General features: G+C 42.5%; 1 protein-coding gene across 11 annotated transcripts in view; it reads left to right on the top strand.

Annotated features, from left to right (window-relative positions):
* The first annotated feature begins 4,696 nt into the window (after positions 1-4,696).
* ptprsa (protein tyrosine phosphatase receptor type Sa) overlaps positions 4,697-22,868 on the top strand; it is a 232,879-nt gene continuing 214,707 nt past the window's right edge. For all 11 annotated transcript variants that reach the window (XM_056377819.1, XM_056377815.1, XM_056377818.1 and 8 more), the window contains exon 1: positions 4,697-4,997. The gene's annotated coding sequence lies outside the window, so the exon portion shown is untranslated. The remainder of the gene's footprint in view (positions 4,998-22,868) is intronic.

The following is a 22,868-nucleotide window of genomic DNA, read 5'->3' as shown; positions in this document are numbered from 1 at the left end:
TGTTCCAGAGGCCCTTGTTTTATTTAACAATATCCTTCATTTTTTATTGTAACAAATAAAACATTTTATGGTCAACAGAGGCTTTAAAGGTCACATCAAGATTTTAAAAAATTGTTTATTTCTGCTAGTACCTCGTGCTCTTGAACTTACAAAACTGAATGGTATTTTTGATTTGGTTAGACCTATTTTTACATGACATTTTTAATAGACCTCTGTTTTATTGCAGACAACACATAGAATTATAGAACAATACAACAGGAGTGTATTGTTAAGGTTATGCAGATGTGCATCTTCACTGCACATGTAGTGGACAGACAATCCCATGGTAGAAACGGTAAAAGTGGACTGGAATTGCATCCACTGTAGTACATTACCTTGATCTGTAATCTAAAGCTTGTTCAGTGTATCATGTGGACTAACTAACACTCCTGAAATTGCCAATCAATGAATGGCCTTGTACGACTTTTCTCCATGCCAGTGGCCCTTGATTGCCAGTGTTCAGCCCAAGGTGACAGAGCGCTACTTCTCCTCTAATTAAAGCACTCATCCAGCAGCTCTGATTGTCATGTGTTTCCCACACACAGGTGAACATGTTATGGAAGGGGAAGAGGAGTTGGGCAGAGGCGAGTTCAGCTTAGCGGTGCAAGGAGGGAGAAGAAGAAGAAAAAAAAAAAAGGAAAGGTGATTGATGGAATGGAAGCAGGTGATGGGAAAAGGAGAGGGAATGAAGTTGGACGACCAGAGAGACGCTGTGAGAAAATCAAAGACAAAGAGCGGTCCCACTTGTCTTTAAAGGAGGGTGGGTGGACCACTTGTCTTATCTTTATTTAGACAGAAGTAAAGCTGAAAAGGAGCCGGACTCAAGCAAACACCAGAGTTAAAGTGTGAGGCGTGAGGTCCAGCCATAGGTGTCATTTTATCAAGAAAGTGTCCACACCAATCTATTTTTTTAGGCTATTTTATATCTATGATATTGTGGTGTACAACTGGTGATTGATAGCCCTTTACTGTTCTTTGAGATTAAACAGTTAATTTACTAAAGGCAAAATACAAATGAAAGAATCCTGCGCCTCTCACTGTGAGATTAAGTGAGAAAGCTTTATATTAGAAAACCAATGGATTTCAGCTGGTTAATGCTGTAACGCTGAAAAAAAGCTACTACATCTGAGACACACTGGTGTCTATTAATACTTTTTTCATCATGATTCATCCACCTTGAAGGCACGACAAGGTTGCAACACACATTTCACCCAGAGAATATTATGTTAACTGTTTGACTGATTGGTCTCACTGACGTAAGTGAAATGAATGGAAATGTACTAATTTACAGTCTACAGTAATGTCACCTTTTTAAATGCCACTACTGAAGGAAGACATCCACAAGATCTGCATTGCAAAATATGCAACTTTCCTTTCTTTCTTTCTTTCTTTCTTTCTTTCTTTCTTTCTTTCTGTCTCTCTCTGTCTTCATACAGATGACAGATATGGATTACAGCATAAAAAATTACTAAACTCAGAAGACTTTAACACAATGAGACTCATCTAGGCATAACAGTACATCCCAGAATCTGCAACACTGTGACAGCAAACTCATTCATAACGGTATAAAATCCTAAATTTACTGCTTACCCTGTTGGCTTTTGGCTCATAATGGTTGATGCCGCCTTACTGACCTGTGCACACATAATCAAAGGAATGTCCAATTATCTGAAGTAAAGGCAAAGACAGGCAAAGGACAATCAAATTATCAGTCCAGAAGACTTAAATGCTTTAGTTCGGCTTAAAGGTCACACATTGTCCTGTATAGCTCTGTGGGAGGAGAATGACTTCAACACTTCCAAGGTTAGCAGTCTGATCCCCACTGGGGCCACAAATGATGAAATCGTTGGCTGTTGCAGGGTGCTTCCCACTTCTTAATTTATGCATCCTCACCTCTTTGTTCCAACAGCGCATGACACAGAAATCAATTGAGGACTGCCATCTTTAAAGGACCATGCTCATATTTTTATGCCTGCGCTCGGTCAACAAACAGAGCCGGAGGCAGAATGTTTTTCGGGTTGTCCATCCGTCCGATTCTCATCGACACGATATCTCAGTAACACAGTAGCACCTAAATGCTTTGAAAAGATAAAACAACATACACAGGAGGCTGTGCGGAAGGCAAAATGCATTCATCAAATTGAGGGGGTATTTTATAGTGTGATTTCCATTAGGAGGTCAAACTTTACGTCGACGGAATTAATGGTTATTTTTTTTTTCAATTAAAATTTCAAACCACACTTTTTATGACATACCTTCAGGAACCGTATTGATTTTATCTACATTCCTTAACCTGTCAAAGACTTTAATCATCAGACTTCAGGATTCGAGTTAATTGACTGACAACTACCAACCAGATTTCCTCGACCATGCTGGTTTAGCTAAGGTTTTGTTTTGAGCCAACCAGTTGATGCTAAGAATTGAGGCCAAATAGTTTCAATCTTGGTTTCGTCAAACCAGAGAATCTTGTTTCTCACCATCTGAGAGTCCTTTAGGTGCTTTTCTGCAAACTGTCACTGAGGACAGGCTTCCGTCTGGCCCCTCTGCCATAATGCCCATGATCAGTGAAACCATATTTACATAGATGCGTTGAACCTTCTGTCGCTGAGTTTACTGCGGGTGGACTCCAATCAAGGTGTAGAAACATCTCAAAGATGATCAAGAGAAATAGGAGGCACCTAAATTTCTGGTCTGAATACTTACGTCAACTCGCAAAAATTCTGTTTTCACTTTGTCATTATGTATTGAATGCAGATTGATGAGGGATTTTTTTCTTTAGGCTGCAACGTAACAAAATGTGAAAAAAATTGAAGGGGTCTGAACACTTTTTAAATGCATTATATAACTTCTCTATACAGTATATAACCACTCCCCTCACATGATGCTCAAGCAATAACATTATCACTGGAAACCTTGTGTAATACTTAACAACCATTTTAGCGTGTAAAATTCACCTTTAAAAACAATAATCGCTTTTTATATCTTAATTAAAAACAGTGCAATATTAGTTTGTATGCATATATAAAAGTTCTTGGGGGTCACATGATGGCTAGTTGGTCAGCATCTGCCTCACAAAAGGAAGGTTCCTGGTTCTACAAGTTTGCATGGGTGTTCCCTGAACACACATACACACACAAAAAATATTTAGGTCTGCTGACTTGAGCGCTCAATGGTGCCCACAGGTGTGAATGTGTCTGTGAATGGGTTTGTTGAGTAAGCCATTTGAGCTACTGGCAAGTCAGTGACCTGTCTTTAACGTGAGGGAATATGACATGTACAGTGAACTGCACGGATGGAAGGATGATCCAATAGATGACAGTAAGGCATTGAACACAGAACCTGTGTTTTCCAGTGTCCGCCAACAGCCAATTCTTTGATGCTTGACACTAACTGCCTCCTTTAAGAACCCCTAAAGGAACAAGTCCATGCATTATGGGATGCATGAATGGCCTGGCTCCAGCAATACACTACATTGCAGCTTGTCCCTATGAGAGCATTTGTGCACCGAAATACAGTGTATAGAGGAAAGCAGCCCTGCCGCTTTAAATATCTGATTAAGTAAAACCTGCAGCTGAAGTTGATTGATTAAATGCACTAGCAGTCTTTTTCTTTCAGCTTTTTTTCTCAGCAAGTAGCCAGCAGCAAAGTCAGAGTGCAGAAAATACCTTATGCCTTGCTCACCCATTGTGAGGAATTCAATTGCATATGAAGATACTTTAAATAGCCTATGCCAAAATAGACCTATTCACCGTCATTCACTGACCTAGACTTACACTCCATTAAAAGTTAATCTTCTATTTGATAAACATTTAGATGGTATTTCAGATATTTTCTGAGAAATTGAGTATCACAGGAAGATGAGATCTTATAGTCAGTGGTTTAACCAGTATTTTTTTAATGTGAAATCATCGTGACAAAACTTTAAATATTTTGCACAGTGGAAGAAATTAAATATATCCAGTCCCATTAAAAGAAACAGCATTTCCCAGATTACTGCGACTCAAAGGGAGACCGAATGAGTTGTTAAAAATAGTTTTTTGTTTGCAGTGTAGAATATGACATGCACAATGAACCTCACCTATAATACTGATAAGCAGATATCATGCTTTATCTTTAAGATGCGCCAGCTGCACCGGGGAGGGGGAGGGTGCCTCGACTCAGTGTGCAGCCTGCATTGGTCTGTTTCGTGCTACCTTACCTCCCCTCTTATCCCGGGTAAAGCAAGGCTGACGATATTACTGGACGACACTTTCAGCGAGGCGTGGGGAAACGGCATGACTTCATCACGTCAAGTGGAGCACTGCAAAAAAAAGGATCCTCAAAGGCAAGTTGTCGGCCTTGTGTTCCAGCATTAAAAACCTAATTTAAACAACTGAAGAAATGTTTCCAGTGTTCACCAAACAAATGGCAGAGTGATGTGATAATTTATTGCACACTTCATTTTATAAAAATGTTGCATTCCATTGGATTGAGTATTCCCCCAAATCAAGATTTAAATAGCCTGTTAATTAAATGTATATTTATGGTCTTTTTTTCTCAGTGCAAATATTAAAACAATGTGCCATAGAGGAAGGGGGGGGAGGCGCCGTGAGTTGAGGGGTGGCTGGAGAGGGAGGGCCGGACGCATGACATCATTCCCTCAGCTTCCCTGCGCGGACAGAGCTCTGGTTTCTCCAAGTGCGCACGGTGGCTGCTGCTGCTGCTGCTGAGGGAGCGACTCCTCCTGCCGTATACCCAGACGCGTCCTGAGCAACCTGCGCTCTTGGGGTGGATTTTAAAAAAAAAAACATTATTTAACCCGGCAGAGGAGCCCGTGAACCGCTCCTCACTGGACCTGCCGCAGGGACGCACACATTGAACACAAACACGGGGATTATTGCTTTGTTTTAATCATCATGAAGATGTGAGGGTTTTATAAGCTGTGAAGAAAGAAAAAGGAACTCCGAGGCTGACAAAAGGTATGCACACTTCCCTATCTCCTTTTTCTCCTGACTCTGCCCAGCTACTTTTGTCTGTCAGTTTCTCTCTCTCTCTCTTTTGTTTTTTTATTTTTTTATTTTTTACAGTAGCTAGGAATATCAATCACGTTTTTCTTTAAATTGTCTAAACGCTTAAACAAAAATTAGGCATGTGGGCATTTGGTTTCGGAGCGCACGAGCCGTGCGTTATCCTGCCGTTTTAACACCCGTGCAGACACGCAGGCAAGTGTCCAAAGAGGAGCATCATTTCAGAATACTGCAAAGAAGCTTGTTCAAGCTGCCGCGGAGCTTTGCGATGGATGAGAGATGCTCGATAGTCCCGGACTCAGCGGGAGACCCGACTCTGCCACCGCAAAGCTGCTGGTGCTTGTGGTTGTGGAGGTGGTGGTGGTGGTGCTGCTGCTGCTGCCGGTGATGGGAGCATATGTGCTGCCTGTGTGTGAAGGATATCCATCATTCCGAACGGCGGTGGTAATAGGCACGGCTTCCCATTTCAATTCCCCCACTGAGAGTTCATTACAATCTTAATCTCACAAATGAAAGAAACCAGAAACCTGGGTGGTTCTGCAGCAGAGAGAAGAACGAACATTCTGAAGGATTTCTCTTACACTTGTGTGCGCTGTATAGCTTTGGAGCATAACGCATATTTCTGAATCATCTTTTTTTTTCGGGCGGATGTGTGTGTGTGTGTGTGTGTGTGTGTGTGTGTGTGTGTGTGTGTGTGTGTGTGTATGTGTGTGTGTGTATGAGAGAGAAAGAGAGAGACAGTGTGCGTGTGTGTGTGTGTGTGTGTGTGTGTGTGTGTGCGGGGGTGCTCCATCTAGCAAGTGCACCTCCACAGGGGGGGTGTTTCATTTACCAAGTCGACCATGAGATGCTTTACATTAGAATCCACTGATATGAACATGCCCGTAGATCATGACACATTCAGTTCCTCTTGCAAGCATCGATCGGAAATGCCATTTTCGATATTTCATCTGTCTCTCTTTCTCTCTTACTCTCTTTCTCTCCATCTCTCTCTCTCTCTCTCTCTCTCTCTCTCTCTCTTTCTCTCTTTCTCTGCCAACCGCTGTTTGATGTGATGCTAAAGCCTGAGGTGAACATGTTGGACTTTTCGGGAGTCCTGCTGTATAGTCTTGGTCTGTAACACACCCCAGGACCAGGGGGGTGGGGGGGGGGGGTTGCCTTTGCGCATCACGTTGTCGGTGGCGTGTAGAAAGGAGTTGGGCTCATTTCAAGGTGCGCCACTCGAGCTTTTCCACAGCCCCGACCGAGGTGGAGTGAGCACAGCAATGACACTGACTTTTTTGAAGTGCTGGCGATGCCCTTGTTGAATGCTGGAAACTCCCGACTCGAAACACAGTCGCTCCCGTGTATGGGGACCCTGCTGTCTCCGTGGATATTGGCCGATGTCTTTGATGTTGTTTAATGTCCAATGAAAAATATATATATAAAACTCTCCCTTGACTGTCTCGATTTTTAAACTTTCAAATCTGAGTATTTTGCTGCCTTTATTTTGTTTACCGGGATATTGGTTCGAAATTACGCACAGAAATGCTGCCACATAATAAGACCCCATCACACGATATGACATGATGATAAAGTTTGAAAAGATGTGGAAAAGACCTATGTGTATCCTTTATTTCTCTAAAACCACTGCAAACACTTCTTTTTTGCATCCTACATCATTTGGATTCATTATCTTAAAGCATCAGATTAGATTGCTGATATGTGATCAGGAGATGACAGCACATTTTTTTTGCTTAGAAATTCGCGTTGAAGCATTTGCCACAGAACAATCAAGTCTATTATTTTACCTAAGTTGTGCATTTTCCATCTTGTTCCGTCTCCTGTTTCGATCGCAATGAGCGCATCGCGCGTCTGCAAAGCTCATAAAAGCCAGAGGAGAGAACAATATCTCGCCAGCGCCCGGGTTGTTAAAAGAAAATGGCTTTATTCATTTTTCTCTGTACCCGTGGTAACTTAGTTATAGCTTTTTTATGGTGCCTGGAAATGGCTTACAGGCTTGCAGTGCAATGTAATGTAATCAAATTTATGATGTTGCTGTGTATTACAATTCCCTGTTATGCCCCGTCACATGAGAAATTCGGAGTGACCCCACCTCTCTTCCCCCTCCCCAACATGCACACAGACACAGACACACACACACTCACACACATAAACACACCCAGCAGGGTGCCCAGGAGCATCAGTGCAAGGCAGGTATCATCCAACAATGGATTACAATAATCCAGAGTCCTTTCTAAAATATATTCAGCCTTATTCTACCACAGATGTGTTCTGGCAAACAATCATATGCTTCTTTAGTTTTGCTTTTTTTTATTTTCAATAACAGTAGAAAGTTTGGTCTCCCGCAAGGAAGACATTAAAATATGTGGAGGTGAAGCACAGTGATGAAACAAATGATGTAATGCATGAGTTGGTGTATAAACAGCGTAACACACAAAGAGACATGGAGAGATCTGAGTTCACTCTCTGCTTGTGTTTGTGATGTTACATCTCTTTATGCACGACAGCACCCACGTGATTTTAGGCGACTATTTTTAAGATGTTAATATTTCCTTTAATTCTGATCGTCATTTCAGCACAGATATGTCTGTGAAAGTGTTTCCGTCCTCCTATTCATATGAAGATGTGGTGCCACCCAATGATCGCTACGACAGGAGGAAGTCACTCACTCTCTGCTGTCTGAACAGACAGGCCTGTGGAAGGACAGCCATTATGGAGTCCTTCCCTCAGACTTAATGGGCTGGACACGTTTTATGAAGCGTCCCCGCACCCAGTGTTTGTTCATGGAGCAATCAAATACCCATGTTGGACATGGATAGAGGCCATACACTCTAAAAAGTACAGGTACCACCATTGCTTCTGCTAAGATCCGGATGGAGCCAGTGAGGATTTGAAGTGTGTTCACTACAGTAAATTAAATCAAGCATTAGCATCATTACATACATACATCATTATAGTATTGATAGTATTTTATGAAGATCAAGTTACCACTCTGATGAAAAGGGTCTTCAAAGGAACTTCCTTAAAGATACCTCATTGAGGGTTTTGGAAGCTGTGGTGCAAGGTGAAATCCGAGTGTTTTTATTTTTTAATTTTATTTTTTTCTATCGTATTTTAACTTTCATATCCCACTGCACTCTCACAAGCCACAAGCAAGAGTGCACAGCGCCGTAGGTCACCTTTTAAAGGCTCTGGTTCATGGAGACGAGCCAGGTTAGTCTAACTTGACATCAATCAACCAGCCTCTCTGTATGTATGAGATGGGTGATTGGATGGCATGCCTAAGCATCCGTTGTTTTCTCCTGCAGAAATGCACTTCAATCATGTGTACCTGTCACCAGCTGGGCGGCGAAGATAGTTTCGGGCATGTGAGACGGGCCAATGCTGTTAAAAATGATCGACATACATTGCAAATATACATAATGACAGACATGCACCTGCTTACACACACACACACACACACACACACACACACACACGAATATATACTTTTATTATATTTACAAGATGAGCTATAAGTCACGCTCTGCAGTCTCATTACAAGCCACCAAGCCTAAGTGTGTGTGGCCATGTCATTAATGCAGTCAAAATGGAAATAGATGTGGATGGCTGGCGGGGATGTTTAAGGAAACCCAAACGCGTAAAGTGAGTGGAGACAGAAAAGAGAGAGAGAGGGAGAGAGTGAGAAGAAAATATTTAATCATAAACACACTTTATGGAGAGCTTTGCCCATGTGCACTGCAGCAGTCTAATTACCAGGAGAGCGCTTGTTAGTTGTCACCTGCAGATAAACAGCACACTATTTTTTTTGCTCTCATGTTTTTCCTTCGCCTGTGGCAGAATTTGAAATTCTAAGCAGCAGAGTGTCAATTTCAGAGTATCCCATCTCATCCCATTCTCACCTCCACTTCTTGAGCCACATGCAAACACGGTAATTTGTTATGTGGGTGGTCAGGGTAAATAAGACCAGTGAGAGATTGACACGTGTAACCAGAACTCCAGTAGCTGGCACTGCAGAGGTAATTTAGATTGAGTTAACCATTAAAGAAAACCAAAAGGAGGGGTAGTGTAATGTGACAGAGCATTTTTTGTACTCAGCCTTCTGTCCCATGGTGCCATATTGTACAGTAAATCTTGTCAGGAAGCATATGGTCCTCAAATCCATATGCAAATAAGTGCTGGAAACAGCATAGAAAGAAATTGTCCTTGCGTCTTTTGAAGAGTGGTTTGTCATTTCAAATGGCTCAGATATAAGCTCTTTAGAGGAAGTCTTGACTGCCAGAATGAGGGCAAAAAATGCAGTATTCACAAGTTTTCCATCCAACATCCTGACCTGGTTTGAGCCCACCGTGGAGCTTGACACTTTAATGGTTTTGATGTGTACACATTTCCCCACTACACACCAAGCTGTCAGGAAGAGACAAGATGGGCGATTCCAGGGAAATGCATGAGTTCTTCATTCCTGGGATAGAAACGAAGACCACTTGATTGTGAGAGAGGAGGGCAAAAGCCTCCGGGCCCCTCTCTCGCTGTCAAATATGTTAAGCTTCATTTTAAAACACCATACCATAAATCAAAGATGTCTCGCAGTCACAATCCCAACAATGTGAATGGGCTAAAGCGGCAGGAGGAAGTATCTTCCATACCTACATCTCCTTCTTGTAAGGTTTGATTATGCTGTCTTCACAGTAATCACAAAAGTGAGTATGGTTGAGGTAAAAAAGGTCATGGTTCATTTTCACTGGTGAGGAGAAGACTTCATAATCACTGAGGGAGTCTTAGATCAGGTTAAAGCAGCATGTTAAGCATTCGGAGGGCTCTTTACTCAAGGATAATTGCAGTGGTAATATGTGTGTTTACAGAACCCGAGAATATGCCGACAAATAATGGGTTCAGGTGTAGTCAAAAACACACAGTCAGAGGGGACACATTAGGCTAGTGGAAGAGGGGAATTGTGGTGCAATCTGTCCCAGCTAGTAAAACTATATTGTTATATTATACATTTTCCATCTGAAAACAATATTAAAACTGTATTTTTGCAATAGGAAAAGTTAATAAAAAATACTGATGGTGCAACATGAACATATTAATGGATTGTGTTCCTTCTCTTTCATTCTGTCTAACTTCGATTTGGGGGATAAAAATGCTCCGATTTTGAAACTGTGGGTCCCATAATGCCTTGGGAGCTCTGAAGAGGAAGTAGCCTTCAAATATTGCCACGATGTAAATTAGGTAGTTCTCCATGGCATTTTGGCGATTAAAAGTGTGCCGATTTAGCCATTAGCGGTTCCTGTTAGCAGTGTACCGATGGACGTACTGACAACTTTAACTGGAATACTCTAATTCTGACGAAAACATAAAACGTGATAATTCTCAGGCAGATTCTGGAGTAACAAGGAGCGTCTTCTTCTTCTTCTTTCTAATGATTTCTCGGTGGATTTATGGACTTGTATTCGCAATGGACAACGGAAGTAATGCCGGCCACGTAAAGTGTAAGTGTAAAAATATGTGCATCATGTCTGTCTGTCCGTCCATTCGACTTCCAGAAGGTTTTGTCGCATTTTTTTTGACGAATTTTGACGCAATTGGGCCCTAAAGGTTTTAACGTTGCTACCTTAATTGCGTTTCACCTCATGCACATCTTTGTCTCACGTGACGCCCCACCCCCTGAAAACCTCTGGTTTACAATAAAATGATTTAAAAAAGTTAGGGAAGATATTTTCAAGATTTTTCATTGTATGTTGGCCTTGAGCTGTTTCATTCAAAGACTGCAGAAAGCCAGAAACTGAATGGATGGTGGCTTTGATCTCTGCTACAGCTGTGCCCATTTCAAAAGTTCTTGCTTTTCTTTTGCAAGCTTGTTTCTGCTGTACGTCAGTGCCAAAAAAAATGTTCAAGAAAAGTCATATTCCCAGCAATTACACTGAATGCGGTGACTACATTGTCTAGTGACACTGTAGTTGTGTGTCACTATGTGTTTGTTTGAATGTAAAATTATCTCTTTCAACTGTCTATCATTTCAAAATATGATAGACAATGGGGTCACAGGTAATGCATGAAGGAGACACTTATTAGCTAAATGAAATATTTTTTCTCTTTATTTGCCAGTGGAATCAAACAGAGGCAAGTAACTGACAAACTGTCCATGGTTGCCAGCAGCTATGCAGGATGTTTTCCGGAAAGTAGACAATTAGGAAACCTCTCATTGGATGAGACAGATGTAAATCCCCTTGGGGAGAGAGGCTAGAGGCTTGCAGAGGGTTATTTGCCACTGCAGCCGCCACCCGCCCCCAAGGGTCGTAACGCTTGAAGGTCACTGTAGCATTTTAGCCCCCCCCCCCCCCCCCCCCCCCCTTCTTGCCCATGACAACTCCAGTGGGTATTGCCGGATGTTTTCAGCCATGCTGGTGAGCAGGGGGGCTGATGAGGGTGGGGGTCTGTGAAGATGATGCATCTCGACAACGCCAGGGATAACAAAACACTGTCTGGCCTGTTTACTACTAGACTGCATCATAGTCAAAGACATCATAGAGAATGAATGATTCATATGCTGTCTTGGATAGTCATATATGTTTAATTCAGAGGTACTGTACCGAGGTTCTGTAAGGCATCAGCAATGGTCCTCTTGTGGTGTGGCAGGGTCGTCACCGGGAGTGGGTGGACGGTTGAAGGTGCAGGAAAGGAGCGGGAGGAGGTGGTGAGAATGTCACGCTAGAGCAGGGCAGAATTAAGACAGAGAGAGGAGACCATTGGCGGTGGCCTTGTACGTTTCATCTGCAGGCCCTAATAAAACCCTCACAGGCCAGCATTGATCTCTCCCAGAATAATCCATTTAGACTGAGCGTGCCTGGCCATGTGGGGCCTCTTCAATTATTTATGGCAGAATGCTGTGCAAGCTTCCGTTGGGATGCAACAATGTGCCCTGGGAAACCTGTGAACTGCGGATTGCAGGGGAGCAAGGGAGACATAGAGGGGGGAAATGGCAGATGGGTGGAGGATAGAGGGCCTGGTTGGAGAGAGATGTGAGGAGGGAGTGGGGGAGGGAAGGAGGGAGGGGGAGGGAAGGTGAGGTGGAGGAAGACAGCGATGGAAGGCAGGTGAGAGGGAGGAGAAGAGAGGTAGGTAGTTCAGAGGGAAATGGGAGAGAGGAGATAAAGAAAGAACAGAAGGGGAACACCGGTAGGTGAAGAAGAGGAGTGGTAAGAAAGATGGGAATAGTGTAGAGGTGCATGAAAGAATGGGAATAGAGGGTTATGGTGAGGAGGGGTGACAAACAAGTTTAGGAAGAGAGGAATTTATGAAAGCATGCAAAGACTGAAAAAGACAGTGAGGGAGGGATGGAGAGACAACACAGAGTGAGGGACAGAAGAGAGGGATGGCAGGGAGTAGAGAGGGAGAGGAAGGAGTGTTGGCAAGGAGAAATGAGTTGTAGGGGCATGGAAGAATAGGAATGAGTGGGAGAATTGAGAAAGAAAGATGGAGGAAACGACAAATGGAGGAGGGAAGAGAGATACTGTGAGAGATCTTAGGTAGGAGAAGTCTGTGAGGTAGGCAGGGAGAAAAGATGAGCAAGTGGAGGTAAGGGAGCAGGAGAAGTAAAGAAGCTAGAATTGTAGATGAGACAGGGAGGAAGAGATGACTGGAAATGAGGCAAGAATAGATGGACAGGAAGAGGGTCGAGGATGGGACCTTTTTAAAGCAAGCATGAGCAACTATTGATCACGGCAGTGTTATGGTTGCTATTGTGCTAAGTGGAGACATGTGGGCTTGACTGCCTGTACAGTCGATCATTATTTCTGCTGCACTCCCCTTGTAGAAGAAAAAAACACAAAGTAGTCTTGTGTTCATTGTCATGCTTTCCAGGACAAAGTCAGAGAAAATCTTCTGGCATGGTTTAATTTAAATCAGTCTCTCTTTCTGTGGACCTTATAAACTGAGCAATAATGAAGGTAAAGTATGTCATTTTTGGCAGCATACTGAAACTGTACGCTCAGAGCTACACATTATAAACTCGCCCACTGTTTACCTGGTCTACATTCTTCTATTTGCAGCTCGCACACGGCTCTCGTAAATCCAGACAGATTTGTCTTACCTGATTCCCCCGGCATTCTCCATCAAGCTCTCCTCCTCTTGCTGTAATTCCCAGCACCCTATTAGGCTTTCCACCCATCGCCTGCTGCCAAATCCGGATGTCTGATCCGGTGGAAGACAACTGGAATTGAAATTTCAATCTGCATGGTTGAGTGATTATGTCTGGCAAATTTTGAGAGGTTATACCCTTCATTCACGAGGGCCCTAACCCTTGTGACCTCTCTGAAGCTTTTGCTGAAATCTAACAGGCCTTTTTATTAGTTAAATTTCATCAATTTGGATGTGTGCTTTCCTGCCTCATGAATAGCCATTGTACAAGTACCTCTTTAATTCCTTTAGTGTATTTTACATTAGGACTTTATTTTAAGCCCCTCTGCATTTATCTTATATCTACTTTACATTAATTAATTTATTCATTAATTCATTCATTAGCCATACTGCTTATACTTTTAGGGTCACGGGGATGGGGGACAGGGGGGAAATCCCAGCTGACACTGGGGGCGAGGGCAGGGTACACCCTGGGCAGGACGCTAAGTCTATCACAGTCCTAACATATAGAGACAAACAACCGTTCACGCTCACAGTTACACCTACAGGCAATTTAGAGCCGCCAATTAACCTGCATGTCGTTGGATTGTGGGAGGAAGCCGGAGTACCCGGAGGAAATCCACTTACATTAACGCTGAAGACATTTAATTTTTAATCATATTTAGAGTCGTCAACGTTAATTTCTCACAGCTAACAAAAGAAGAAAGTCAAAGTCCTCAAAGGGATGGAGCTGTTAGTCTTAGCAGTAGTTCAGCAAGAATGCAGTAAGAAAAAGGAAAATGACTTTGTAATGGCTTTTACATAGTCTGTGTCAAACAACCTAATCAGATGGGCTAAATGGTGTAGCGGCGAAACTATTAGCTAACGATAGCATACCAGCAGGTTTCTGTTTAATCAGTAGAAACCCATTTCCTACCACCTCTGAAGCAGCCACTGAGGATTTATTGTTTGTCCACAGACATTGATTATTGGATTCTAGTAATTGTTTTGCCTTCGCTTGATTAACAAACCTGTGTTTTCTCCAGAGGCTAGTTCAATAGCAGCTTTGATGGCAGAACCCTAGCCAAACTCCTAACCCTTACGGGGGTCTTTACAATGGGGAAGAAAAACCTTCCTCATTCTCTATTTTTTTTTTTTGTGTCAAGGGGGAGTATTGTTTCACACTAATGAGATAGGTAAGATCATTAACCAAGGTGAGAGTGTTCAGTGAATGGCTCCATACACCAATCTTTGTGTGGGTGGCCCCTCTGGCTCATGCATCCAGGTGCTGTTTGTTTTGTGATCCCTGTCCAGCGGTCCAGGGGATGATTGATGATAGATGTGTGGCTATGGCTGTTCAAACCATACCATTACTGGCATGTTAGGAATTTGAGTGGTCAGCCTCTTTTTTTTTTTTTTCTTTTTCTTTCTTCCTCTTTTTATTGAAGGAGGTTCCAGAGTTATGGGATGAGAAGGAGTGGTTGTCCCAGCTGTGGGGGAATGATACATAATGAGGAGGAGGAGGAGGAGGAGGAGTAGTGATAGAGAGCTTTTGGAGCAGCTTCAGGTTATGCTTTGGAGCTCAGGGGTATGGAGGAAGTGGGGGGGGGGGAGGTAAGTGTACTTGTGTATTACTCAGATATATATCCATTCCTAAGCCCTGACACAAGTCAGATCTTTACCTTTCATTAGATGCCTCTCACAGCTGGGAACCTCCCCCTCCCCAGCCCCATAAAACCCTGACTGAACTCTGACTCTCCTCCCAAGAGATAGTGTTAGGAAAATCCAATTTGTCCTCTTTAGTTGTCATACGGTACAATGTATGACACCCACAGTCCCTGGGAGGATGAGAACATGTTATCGCTACGGTATAGTAGTTAAGATCATCTGTTCGACATCAAGAAAGAGCCTGCATCCCTCACTAATGCGTGAACTGATATATTTGCTGCTACTGTACACAGTAGTATGGCTGTGTGTGGGGGTTAGCATCAAGTGGTTGTTGGGCAGACAGGTTGGGAACTGCTCAACCTTTTGCAGCAAATAGTGTGTTGGCCAATCAAATCATCTTTGCTCTTTCGGGTCTTGATCATGTTATGGTCACATGGCTTTTTGTTTGTTGCAATTCAAGATAATCCCACTTTTGGCATCTTAGTACGTCCTCCAATAAGGAGTGAATGGACTGGATTTTGGACTGACTGGATTTCTTTTAGGCTGGCTTCCACTGTGACAACTAACTTAAGGCCTCAATCTGCATGTTGTGTTGTATTTTTACCTTTTTTGCTGTCTGTCGGGTTGGCGCTGTTCGCTCAAACCGGCTGCCGAGGCAAGAACAGGATGCTGAGGGAGAGGAGGATCGGGGTCTACTTAAAGGTAATTTATTTCTGCTGTCACTTTGTTGGGTGAAGAGGAAGTGACAAATGCGAGCTGGTTGTTTATGAGGCCTGGCTAAGTGCTGGCAGGGCTGCTTTCCTCTGAGGTAGTTGGCTCTCTGTTTAATTCATGTCCTTGGGTGGTGCATTGCTTTGTGGCGTAGTGTGTGGCAGGCGAGCTAATGAGAGGTGAACCTATCTGCTTCTTATTCTCCGTCTGCCTCCCTTGTGCTTTCTCCTTGCTTTCTCTCACTTTTTGCCCCTGTCCGTCTCACTTTCCTTCCCTCAGTCTCTCTCTCGACCTCTTTTACCTCCCACTCTGTCCTTTTCTTTCCCCATCCATCCTTTTCTTTTTTACAACTCCAAACCCTGGAGTCAGAAAAGCAAGAAAGGCAAACAGCATCTCCTTCCAATTGCCCCGAGCTTGCCCTGCTTGTCTCGAATGGAAACATGGAAATGGAGAACCTTCCCTTCCATCACTTCCTGCCAAATAAATCAGTCAGACCTTTGACAAACCTCAAATAGGACTGCCGATTTTTCAAAGCTGTCCCGTTCATCACTTTGATTTATCCTCCCGGAGATAGAAGGCATGTTTTCTTCCCATGTCGTCCTTTTTTCCCTCCATATGTTTACGGTCAGTGAGTTCACCGGGGGAGGCTGGGTCACTGCATGCAGTCTTCAGAGTTTGAAAAGAAAAGCAGCTCAGTGCAGCACCAGTGGTCAGACCCTTGAGTTCTAACACGCTCACAAAGATGGACAGCAGAAGGACGGGGTTGAGCTGAAACGTCGACCTCTGCGCCACCTCAGCTCAACTACATCCCATCTCCTCCTCCTCCTGTGTACCTTTTGTGAAGTGCTGTTTTAATTGACACTAAGAAAAAAAGCTCTCTGGTTATCTGGCTGCCAGCTCCTGTTTCATGTCAATTGAGTTCATTTTTTTTCCCACTCCTGTTCCTTGTCCATCATTCCTCTTCTTTGTGTCTTTGCTTCTTGTACTCTCCCTTCTTTTCACTGTGTTTCGGTTTTTCTCTCTTTCTGTCTGTTCCCTCAAGCTCTCTCTCTGAGCTCTGCCTCTTTCCTCCTTCAGCTCAACACCATCCCATTCCCCACTGATTGCCTGTGTTGTTTCTCCCTTCCTCTTTCCTCCTCGTCTAGTTATTATTTACATCTCCCTGTTGTCTCCCTGTCTCCTGCCTTGTCTCTCCTGCGTTGCTCTCTCCTCTACTCTGATTTCACAAGTTTTAGATGTTTGCCTCGTGAATTATGAAATGAAGACCTCAACTAAATATAGATCCAGTTTGGGAAACACAATCCGAAAACTTAATTAAAAAGTGTATTCCACAAATGAATAAAACCTAGAGATATTTGTACATGCTGAATAATTTACACTTTTTACAGTAACAGTACTATTTGTGATGAATGTTTTGAAATCGTTAGTTGAACATAAAAGAAAAATGATCACAGTGATGTTCAACTGTTAAACAATCAAATTATTTGTACATTCTTAAAAGCATATGCATTCCACTACACATGAATTTACCTTATTTACTAATGATCAAATAAGGTACACGTGATGATGATGGTGTGTCATAATAACAGATTATTTCCTAGGGTTTAAACACATCCTGAAATCATCATCTTTAAATAATTTGCACATTGCTCTTCACATATTTGAAAACAATGTTCAAATGATGACGTGTAATGGCTTAGAATAGAAAATAGCTTGACAAAATGTATTATTTACAAGTCTATATAGATAATGTTTAATAATTAATTATTGATGATTAATTAATGACTTACAAGTGATCACACTCAGTAATATCAGTCCTATCTGGCTTTGTAATCGCTGGCGAACTCAAAACTGTCCATCTCTTTGCTCCTGAAGTTGACCAACTCCTCCTCTTCCTCCATTACCGAGCCATTTGTAACATCCGTCTGACATCACAGAGATATAGTTGGCAGTAGGGAAGCTTCCTCCTCTCATCCTCTACTTTGCAGTGCACAAGGAGTTTTGTTTGACTGACACATCTCCCTGTCCTTCCTGTGTTCAGGCCCTTCAGGCCTTCAAGGATGAAAATAATACATTTTCAAATAGATCTGTTGAGATACCCATCTGAAACATCCCTCATCCCCCACCCACCCACCCACCCACCGCAATACTGTGGGTTTTCATCCATTTCAGTGTGGCCATGAGCAGGTGAATCTCATCCATAACTGCAGGCGTACTTCCTCCCGAGATAGGAGGCAGGAGTGACAGGAGACAGACAGATGGCAAATGTACTTTAGAATAAAACGGTTTTCAATGAAACTGTTACAGCAACGTTTTGTAGATCACTTTGAGAAAGAGAGTGACACAGCTGTTGAGTTTTTCCACACACATTTTTTCAGCAGGTAGCTGAAAACGAGAAGACAAAATGAGTCATTTGTCATTAAATTGCAAAAAATGTTTGAAAAAAAAAAAAAATAAAACAACACAAAAATGATCCGGCAAAACAAAAACATGAATGGTGCCTGTTTCACATGCCGCGCAGCTTAACGTTGCATTACTCCACTGCTGTTCAGAGTGTAGACATACTCCTTCCTGTACATGTCACCTTCCAAAAATAGCTCTTAAGTGCAGAGCATGTCATGGGACTCTATATACTGTTCTCAGGTTAAACGCCAGTCCCGCTTAACATTGATAGTCACCTGTCATGTATTTTTTATAGCTCTGAGTGCCTCTCCCTTTTTTTTTTTTTTTCATCCTTCATCCCCTTCTCTTTCCTTTCTAGCCAGCTTGCCCTGTCACTCTGAGATGTGGCTTTAACCTCGGGTGCAGTTTTTCGCCGGCGCCCTTTGTTTTCATCTATTGTTCTTAAAAGCGATTATGACCATCAGACAGGCTCATTAAATATTTAGAGGAGCTCGGGCTGCTGCTTTCACTGGCTTCACAGGAAAACACACACCACAGATGTTCAAAGAGTCTTTCTCTGCAGCGGGAACATGTAGAGATATTTCGAGGGGCAGTTGCTCAATTAAATAAAAGCCACAAGAGACTGTGTGTTTTGAAGGGCATTGGTTGTGCTTGGGTTTCTTTGTCCTTTAGATACTCACATATGGACTTGTGTGTGTGTGTGCGTGCCTGTGTGTGTGTGTTTGTGTGTGTGTGTGTGTGTGTGTGGGTATTTACTGCTCTAATCATTCCTCTGTCAGTGGCTGCCCCTCGGATTACTTTGCTGTTCAATATGAGAACATTTGTATGCACGTCCATCCTCCATCTTCACTGCAGGAAGAACTGGAATGATCAGTTGCTTGAGAGGACAATAAATAAGCTCCTCTGCTATTGATTCATCTAAAGACTTTGTGGGACAATAGCTCCACATATTATCTCTCCTTTGACTGCTGCATTTAAGAATCAAGTTGAAATGTAAGCAATTGTACCCCTGTGTGATACTTTATACTTGTACAGCGGTAGAAGCATTGTATATAATTTTTTTCTCATTATTTTTTGACTCCCTTTTCTGAACACACCATGTTGAGTGTTTAAATGTTGAATTGATCAAGACATTCGTTTGGTTAAGGGCTCCTTAAAATTGAAAAGAATGACAGGTTTAAAGGCTGTAACATTTGTTGTTATTTCATTATGTCCTTGCAGCATAACAGAGCTTTGTTGTCTCAGCCGTTATTATTCAGGAGGATTTGAACTGAGTGAGCAACCAGTACTTCAGTGTCTTGCTCAAGGATGTTTTAGCTGTTATAAAAATGAAATGTGATGTGCCAGTTACGAGACTTTCAACCGCAAGTCCACCCTGCCAGTTTCTACACTTACTTAACTTTTACTGCAAGAGATGTAAGAAGTGTTTATCCCCCGCCGGAAACTGTGCTTCATGTTATGACTTAAGCTATGGCCTGCTTACATTGGAAATTTGGATTGGTGTGTGTGTGTGTGATTTTCCTCCCACATTTGAATGGGAAGCCGTTTGTTTGTCCATATATTTGTTAGCAGTACACTTGTCTGCCCCAGTGTGGTCAGCAGCTTACAGGGGTGAAGTGGGAACAAAAGTCGGCCCTGGGACTTTTGTACTCAGACTGGCCCACCAAAACCCCATCTGGAGACGCATCAACACATACACAGCCCATGTCACACGTTAAGTAAACAGAGGTTAAATTAACTATGATCATTTGTAGAACAATACCTTAAATAGAAACACATGGACACCAATTATTTTCATATATGTTATAGACTAATTTTTATTTACACAATTACAGAGTCAATAATGATTTTGTTATTGTATGAGAAACACATTTTCATATTACAATCCACAACTACAACAGCAAAGTAGCTGTAGATATTTGAGTTTTAGTGGCTTTTTCTTCACTGAATGTTTCTGTAATAAAATTCTGTAGATTGAGCTGATCACACAGTCTGTGAGGACTTACATTAGCATATTTAAATTTCTCATGAAACCAGAGTAGAAAACGAAGCTATACAACATTATCTGGCTAAATACACTCAGACAAGCTTCCTGTTGTCTCGTCTCCTTGCGCCTGTGCTGTAAAACTTGACTGGAGTCGTGGTCTTGAACCCGTTCTGCTGCTCTGCTCCTCCTGTCTGTTGGATTTTTCTCAATTTTAAACGTATTTACTGAACTTTTCATCCAGACGCTTATGTTATTCATGTAAAATGAGTCAGCAACAGTTCACTGCCGGCTGCCTGAGTGTTTAAATCACGATAAAGATACCAGCAAATACAACCTGACGGAGGTGACGGACACACAGAACCAGGCTGGGCCGCACAACCTGCTCCACTGTGCCAATCAACACAACACAGTCACATCTATTTCTCTCCCGCTGCTCTGTCTGTCTGTCTGTGATGCTTTTTATTTTATTATATTTTTCTCACATTGAGCCACTGGCCCAATTGGTGTAGCGGCCCATCGGGAAAAGTCCAACTCCTCCCAGTGGCCACTCCGTCACTGGCAGTTTAGATAACGCATGGATGGAGTTTTACGGGGAAACAAGAGAAATATTGTCACCATGTTGACACATGGTTGTTGTAATAGTTTATATAGTTTACAGACTTGCATGATGATGTCATAGACTCAGAATACCTGAATTCCCCCCACTTAGTGGTTGTTGTGGTGGAGATTGATTTAGTCTACCCCTCTCTGCTTTTGAGTGCTCATTCATTCACTGCTAATATCACTTCCTACTAATGGATAAGATTCCCTGCCAGAAAATACTTTGATCAAATTTGAACAAATCCACCGCATTTTAAAAGTAAAATATAAAACACGGAAAACAAAACACACCTAATTGAAAGGCTCAACAGCACATTATATCGCTGCGGTTTAAATGGACCACATATATATCAAAGACGGTGAAGAGCATATTAATACCTATGCACAAGTGAGGTATGTTAATTGATGAAAGTCCTTGGTTTTAATGGCTGTCTAGTAGTGGGTAGTGTGAAGAAAGTGACAAGCCATGATATGTGCTTGTATGAGCCAGCCAGCTAACCCTCCCTTGCTTCCTCTCTCTCTGAGTCTTTGCCTAATGGCTGATAATGAAGAGGGCATCTCTGCAGAGATGACATGTGCACGTCCTCTACTGGACAGACAGACAGACAGACACACACACACACACACACACACACACACACACACACACACACACACACACACACACACACACACACAGCCTGAGCTGACTGCCCTTCAGAATACCAGGCCTGACATTAATCTTTAAATGACTGTTGCTTCTTCCACAAGACTTTCAATCCATTAGTGGCCACGTCTTGAGATGGAGAGAGATTGCCAGAGAGGAGAAGCCAGGGAGGATGCAGACAGTGTGTGTGTGTGTGTGTGTGTGTGTGTGTGTGTGTGTGTGTGTGTGTGGGACAGTGGAGAGAGCATGACAGAAAGGATGATGTCAATGATAATGCAGGATGAGGACAGAGAATGAAAGAGTCATGTTGAGGCAGCACTGAGGTATCAGAGAGAGACACTGATATTGAGAGAGGAAGTGAGACAAGGAGAGGACACGGGTTATTTTATAGTCTTGTCCATGTCAGCTACTGTACTCCACTGTGGACACAGGTTACAGAACTTGTTACTCCCAAAGTCAGGGGAGTAAGTTAACATTTGACAAAAAAAAAGCAGTGGCTCAACATCTTTCTGGATGTTACAACAACTCCTCCAATCTAAACCACCATGTACGTTGTTTGCCCCTGTCCTCGGATACCACAGATAAGAAGCGTACCAGTGGTGGTCATACTGGACCATCATTGTCATGGAAACAATGATAAACACATAGTTAAGATTGTGGAACAGTGGAGCACTTTGGTTAAGTTTAGGCAAAAACACTACCAGATTGTGAAATAAGTTTTTCATTAGTGTTAAAGGACCTTAGTCGTCATGGTTACAATAATAAATACACAGTTAAGGCTGTGGAACAGTCAATCCAGTGTTTTGTCCACCGCTCCATACACAGCCTCCTCCTAATGTGAACCTAGTCGCCCTTTATGCCATGTCACTTGACTTCCTCTCTTGCTTTCTCGAGGTTGCCAACAACAAAATGTAACTATGAGTCATAATAAGATGCGACCAATGGGGTTGATTTAATCAGTAGGACAGTCTCTGATGTTGCATTTCAGCTGCATGGATAAATGCAGCCACTTCTACCACCGTTGGTTTATGGGAGGATGGTCTAGTGGCCGTGAAAGATTTCTTACTAATCAGTGACTGGTCTTCTTTTTAGTTAGCTGCTGTACACCTCACATTATAGAGGTGTTACTTTATGTGATGATAAAGTAACAGTCAAAAACAAACACACACTGAGTAAAGAAAAGAGACTGTATTCTGATGCTGGAGAAAACTTTATGCGTGAGCCGATGTGGATATCTTGACATGGTGATTGATTGGCCGAGAAAAAGTAGTCAATGGTCCTTGAGTTAAGATGATTTTGTCTACATTCAGTTCTCAAGGTCAAAGATGTACTTTCCCAGACCTTTTTTTTTTTCTCTGTTTCTACTAATACAGATATAACCCGCCCCTTATTCCCTCTCTTTCAGCTGTACTCCTCCATATTTCCTTCACTCTCCTTCTTCTCTACTGTTTTGCTCACTCCTCACTCCTTTTGCTTCACACCTCTCTCCTCTGCTTTTCTTCGTCACATCCCTCCCTTTGCTGCTCATTTCCTTTTTTCACACGTCCTTCTCCACACACTCGATCCATACATGCCTCTATTGCTTCTTTGTCCACATCTCCGTCTCTATTCTCACTGTCCTCAGTCACCTCTCTGTACTGCTTATTCCCTCTTTGTTCACTTCTTTCTCTTCAAATTTTCAGTCTCT

This window comes from Seriola aureovittata, chromosome 6 (genome assembly GCF_021018895.1).
Source record: "Seriola aureovittata isolate HTS-2021-v1 ecotype China chromosome 6, ASM2101889v1, whole genome shotgun sequence".
NCBI classification, from domain to species: Eukaryota; Metazoa; Chordata; class Actinopteri; order Carangiformes; family Carangidae; genus Seriola; species Seriola aureovittata.
The sequence above is the reverse complement of the archived record's forward strand: the minus strand, read 5'-3'. Positions and strand labels throughout refer to the sequence as shown.